This window comes from Somniosus microcephalus, chromosome 12, assembly GCF_052327205.1.
Source record: "Somniosus microcephalus isolate GS21.2 chromosome 12, FLI_Smic_1.0, whole genome shotgun sequence".
NCBI classification, from domain to species: Eukaryota; Metazoa; Chordata; class Chondrichthyes; order Squaliformes; family Somniosidae; genus Somniosus; species Somniosus microcephalus.
In genome coordinates this window covers 50506478-50512069 of record NC_140998.1, presented here as the reverse complement: position 1 = coordinate 50512069, position 5592 = coordinate 50506478, and the positions used below count along the sequence as shown (strand labels likewise).

The 5592-nt window shown below is 49.5% G+C and overlaps 1 pseudogene; it reads left to right on the top strand.

The window, feature by feature from the left end:
- Positions 1 to 3349: 3349 nt before the first annotated feature.
- LOC147109173 (uncharacterized) lies at positions 3350 to 4444 on the top strand (annotated as a pseudogene).
- Positions 4445 to 5592: the final 1148 nt, after the last annotated feature.

Below are 5592 nucleotides of genomic sequence, written 5' to 3'. Positions count from 1 at the left end.
TTATATTGAGATTCATTTGCCAATTGCACGCCCATTCTGCAAGTTTATTAATGTCTTCCTGTATTTTGTTGCAGTCCTCCAATGTTTCCACCCACCCCCGGCAAGGTGCGCAGTCGCGTACAAACCGCGAGGTCCCGCATAGGCCGCTCACCAGCTCCTGCTGCTGAGAGAGATACAGCGCATGTGCAGCCGCGCAGCAACTTTAAAGGGTCGCGCATGGAAAAAAAAATTAGAGGGAGCATTGCATGAAAATAAACAACTTCAGATGGTAGTCAAATATTATCTTAAATACTCAATGTAGTGTAAAACCTTCCATTACTAAACGAATGAAATAATTGATCGATTGGTTAAAAATTGTAGTGAAAGTTCACGTGGCTGTTTGACAGAGCGGCTCAAGTCTGCGGGGCCTCCGATGCAAGAGGTTTTCTCTTTTCAGTATGATGAGTGCGGGAGCCCGAGGCTTTGCAAGGCCTGAACTACAATCGCATGCCATTACTTGGAGTCCTTGTGCTCCGGGATCCACTCCCATGTCTAAGACGACGATGAGAACTCCCCTGCCGTTGTACTCTGGGTACCGGGAGAGGAAAGATGCAGAGCTGGTCTCTTTCTTCGGTAAAAGAGTCATGAAGATGAGCAGCCATGACTCGACTCTAAAATGGATAGGGCATATTCACGTATGCAGAGCATTCTGGGGCCAGACACTGCCATTGGGTCCCAGTATTGCGGAAGAGATCATTTTAAGATTGGGCCTGGGAGAATCGCTTATGCGAATTGATAAATTGAATTAAGTATTACTGTGTTACTTGGCTGCGGTTTAGGTCTGACTCTGACCCACAAGAAGTGAAAGTGGATAGACTAATGTGCAGCTCAAGCTCCAGCTCCAGCTCCAGCTCGCGTTCTATTTCTGTCCTGTCCAGTGAGCCGGATAGAATGAGACCCACTTCCTGCTCTCTCAACCCTATTCCCACCAAACTGCTGCCCACCCAACTTCCTTTTCTAGCTCCCATGTTAGCTGACATTGTCAACGGTTCTCTCCTCAGGTACTGTCCCTCTCTCCCTCAAATCTGCCGTCATCACCCCTCTCTTCAAAAAACCAACCCTTGACCCTTCTGTCCTTGCAAACTACCACCCCATCTCCAACCTCCCTTTCCTCTCAAGTCCTTGAATGTGTTGTTGCCCCCCAAATCCATGCCCATCTTTCCCGCAATTCCTTGTTTGAATCCCTCCAATCAGGTTTCCGCCCTTGCCACAGTACCGAAATGGCTCTCATCAAAGCCACAAATGACATCCTTTGTGACTGTGACAAAGGTAAGCTATCCCTCCTCGTCCTTCTCGACCTGTCTGCAGCCTTTGACACGGTTGACCACTCCATCCTTCTTCAACGCCTCTCTACCATCTAGCTGGATGGGACTGCACTCGTCTGGTTCCATTCTTATCTATCTAATCATAGCCAGAGAATCACCTGCAATGGCTTCTCTTCCCGCTCCCGCATCATTACCTCTGGTGTCCCCCGAGGATCTATCCTTGGTCCCCTCCTATTTCTCATCTACATGCTGCCCCTCGGTGACATTATCTGAACACACAGCATCAGCTTCCACATGTACACTGACGACACCCAGCTCTACCTCACTACCACTTCTCTCGATCCCTCCATGGTCTCTAAATTGTCAGACTGCTTGTCCGACATCCAGTTCTGGATGAGCAGAAATGTTCTCCAATTAAATATTGGGAAGACCGAAGCCATTGTTTTTGGACCCTGCCGCAAACCCTGTTCCCTAGCCACCGACCCCATCCCTCTCCCTAACATCTGTCTGAGGCTGAACCACACTCTTCGCAACCTTGGTGTTATATTTGACCCTGAAATGAGCTACCGACCACATATCCACAGCATAACCTATTTCCACCTCTGTAGCATCGCTCGTCTCTGCCCTTGCTTCAGCTATCCGCTGCGGAAACCCTCATCCATGCCTTTGTTATCTCTAGACTTGACTATTCCAACGCACTCCTGGCTGGCCTCCAACATTCTATCCTACGTAAACTTGAGGTGATCCAACACTCGGCTGCCCGTGTTCTAACTCGCACCAAGTCCCATTCACCCATCACCCCTGTGCTCGTTGACCTACATTGGCTCCTGGTTAAGCAATGCCTCGATTTCAAAATTCTCATCCTTGTTTTCAAATCCCTCCATGGCTTCACCCCTTCCAATCTCTGTAATATCTTCCAGCCCCACAACCCCCCGAGATATCTGCGCTCCTCTAATTCTGCCCTCTTGAGTATCCCTGATTATAATTGCTCAACCATTGGTAGCTGTGCCTTCTGTAGCCTAGGCCATAAGCTCTGGAATTACCTGCCTAAACCTCTCCACCTCGCTATCTCTCTTCCCTCCTTTTAAGATGCTCCTTAAAATCTACCTCTTTGACCAAGCTTTTGGTTATCTGCCCTCATTTCTCCTTATGTGGCTCGGTGTCCACATTTTTTTGTCTTTTAATACTCCTGTGAAGCGACTTCGGACATTTTACTATGTTAAAGGCACTATATAAATACTTGTTGTTGTTGTTGGTGGGCCTGGTACGGCCCATGGGCTATATTTTGCCAAACACTGGTGTAGAGTAAGATGGCACTTAACTCCCATGAGCATTCTATGACAGGTGGTGGTGTGGCCTTTCTGAAGGAGATGAGCGAGCAGGAAGAAAGGGCCAGCCAGCCGGTGGGCATCAGCAGCAGTTCAATGTCAGTTCAGTGTCTGGTGCCCAATCAGATATTGGAGTGAAGAAAAGTTAGTGTCTCATTGTTGCTTTGTCCAGCTGCATGTTTAAAACATGCTTGTTGTCTGTAAGGTCTGAAAAGAAGATAAAATGATTGTGCAGGTGGAGCATATGAGCTTCTGTGATGTGCCAATTGAACATGCTTCACCATTGTAAATGTTTTTCCTTCCCACAGGTGAACAGCTGTCTTTGGACGCACGGACTCCAGATGGCGGTGAGTCGGGGGCTGTGGAGGATGTGGACTCTGGGGCCTGGGGAGGGTGTTGACGTGGTAAGTGAGGCGTTAGAGGAGGAAGATCGAGGGTGACATCCAGAGGAAGAGGAGGGTGTGCACCAATGTTCCCTGTAAGCTGTACAGTGCTCCAGGGACCCTGCACAGCCAGCTCGCCGGCTATTCAATGAGAAATTTTGAATGGTCCGCGCAGCCCCAAACAAAATTACAGGGAACATTGGTGTACACCCTGGGTGAAGTGGTGTCACCACGCCTGCCCCCACGTTTCACCTTGAGAGTGCTGATGTGGAGGGTGGGGGTGGGGGTGGGGGGGAACTTGACCGCGACGAACCTCAGATCAAGTGGCCTCTCCATGGCCTCTCCATCTCCTGGCCCCTCTGGCACTGTGTGAGACACACAATGACTGCCCTCGCAGGCAGCCGCCAAGCTGATGCCATGGGGCAAGTGGGAGGAATTGTGATGGATGTGCCTGACCGGTCGGGGGCTGAGGGACCTCCTGTAGATGCGCCCCAGTCAGCAGTAAGACAGGGAATACTGAGCTGGAAGAGGACTTCATTATTGAAAGAGTGAGGCAAACATTGGTGGATCAGCATAACCAGCACCTTGACTCTCTTGCCTCCATGAGACAGGGGATGAAGGACTTTGTATTTATGGCCAAATGATTATACAGATTAATTTCACAGACCACTATTGATCAGTTAGCCCTTAATAATCAAACAAATTTAAATCCTTTTCCCCATATGGAGGATTATTTTAAGTCGCCTTAGTCAGGCACTTGTACAACTATTTGAGTTGCATACATCAGGTTCGGCTGTCATACATGTGATGCCTATAGAACCGTCCCCTCCCCCCCTTGCTCGCTCCCCACATAGGCCCACGAGCCAGCTGCTGCGTCGATAACGGTCGCAAATTCTAATGTCACCTTTGAGCAGCAGCATCCCAGCTACGAGTTGTCAGCTGATGGGCTACACATGACACACCGAGGTCATGCCCTTGGCACAAGAGGGCGGTCAGCTCACGGGGAAGGGCAAGGCCTAGGAGGCAGTAGGGTGCCACCTCTTGCGGAGTCCACCTCCTTTTGCTCAGACCTTTTATCACAGCGATTCTCGGGCATGGATGCGAGGAGGCATGTCTGTTATTTTTTTGATGTTTGCTATTCTTGAAATGTTGGTGTTGTTATTGAAATTTATATTTATGAATTCTATTTGATTTTGTTTCTGCTGTACTTTGTTATAGTCTGAAGTCAGTTTAAACTGTTCAAATTTTTTATCAACCATTTTTACATTACAACTGTTTACATAGTAGAAAATAGCTTGTTAACTATATTTGTATTGAAGGTCTTGCACAAAGCACCTCCTGTTTATACAATGTTTAGCAATAACTACCTCAGTAGTCTTGCAATGAGTATTTTTGCTACTATAATAAAAGTTCACTGTTTGACTTTCAATCTTGTCTGTTCTTTTGTGTGCCTTCTTGGGGGAGGGAGGAGGCATCTTGCCACTCGTCACTGTCCAAATGCACGAGCCACCAGCTGCTCTCTAGCCGCCCTGCCTGCTGCAGCTGTGGCTTCCTTGGGTGGCTCAAGAAGCATGGCCCCAGCGACATCCACGTTGCGATCCTCCCCATCGTCCATTTCCGCCAGAGCCTCGTCTGCCGGGTTAAGGGTCAGTCCTTCCCGCAGGGCAAAGTTGTGCAATGCGCAGCAGAACACCAGGAACCTCGCCACTTTCACAGGCGAGTACTGCAAAGCCCACCCCCCTCCCCCACACCCCCAACCTGTGCAGGCACCAGAAGTGTGATTTCAGCACCTCGATTGTCCTCTCCACCACTTGGCGCGTACACAGTTGTATCTTTCCCGTGCTTCACTGTTGGTCCTGCGGTATGGTCAGCCACAGTTTCAGCGGATCCTGGATGCAGTCGACCTGAGGGCGCCGTGTAAGTCTGAGTGCCGGAGGATGAAAGCCTCATGAGCACTTCCCCCGGTGATCTGCATTGACATTCAGGATCCGCTGTTGGGCATCACAAAGGTACCTCACATTTAATGAATGAAACCCCTTCCTGCTAATGTATGTAATGGGTGTATCATTCGGTGCCTTCAGTCGTTATGGATTCGATCGAGGGCCCCAAGCACTTTGGGGGAAGCCAGTGATCCTATGGAATGCGATGGACCTCTCCTTTGCTGCGCTGGGGACATGTCAAAGTTGATGAACTCTGAAGTCCTACGGAATCTGGTATCGGTGACTTGGTGCATGCAGGCCCTCGCAGCGCTCTGGGTGATATTGCATATGTCCCCAGTGCCTGACTGAAATGACCCACATGCATAAAATTTGAATGCTGTAGTTACCTTCACGGCCACTGAAAAAGCCGTGCGGGACTTGGAACGTGGCTGAAGGTCCTCCTTTAATAATTCAGAGGCGGCCGATTGCCTCTTTACTGAAGCGTAGTCTCATCACACACAACCCATCCGACATCATCTGGAAAGGCAGCCCCTCCCTATACACTCACTGGGGTGGGTAAAAGTTCCTCCTGATCAGTCTACAGGCATGGTGCCTGACTCCTCTTCATTGTCCCCTGAGTCGCACTCTCCTTGCGTAC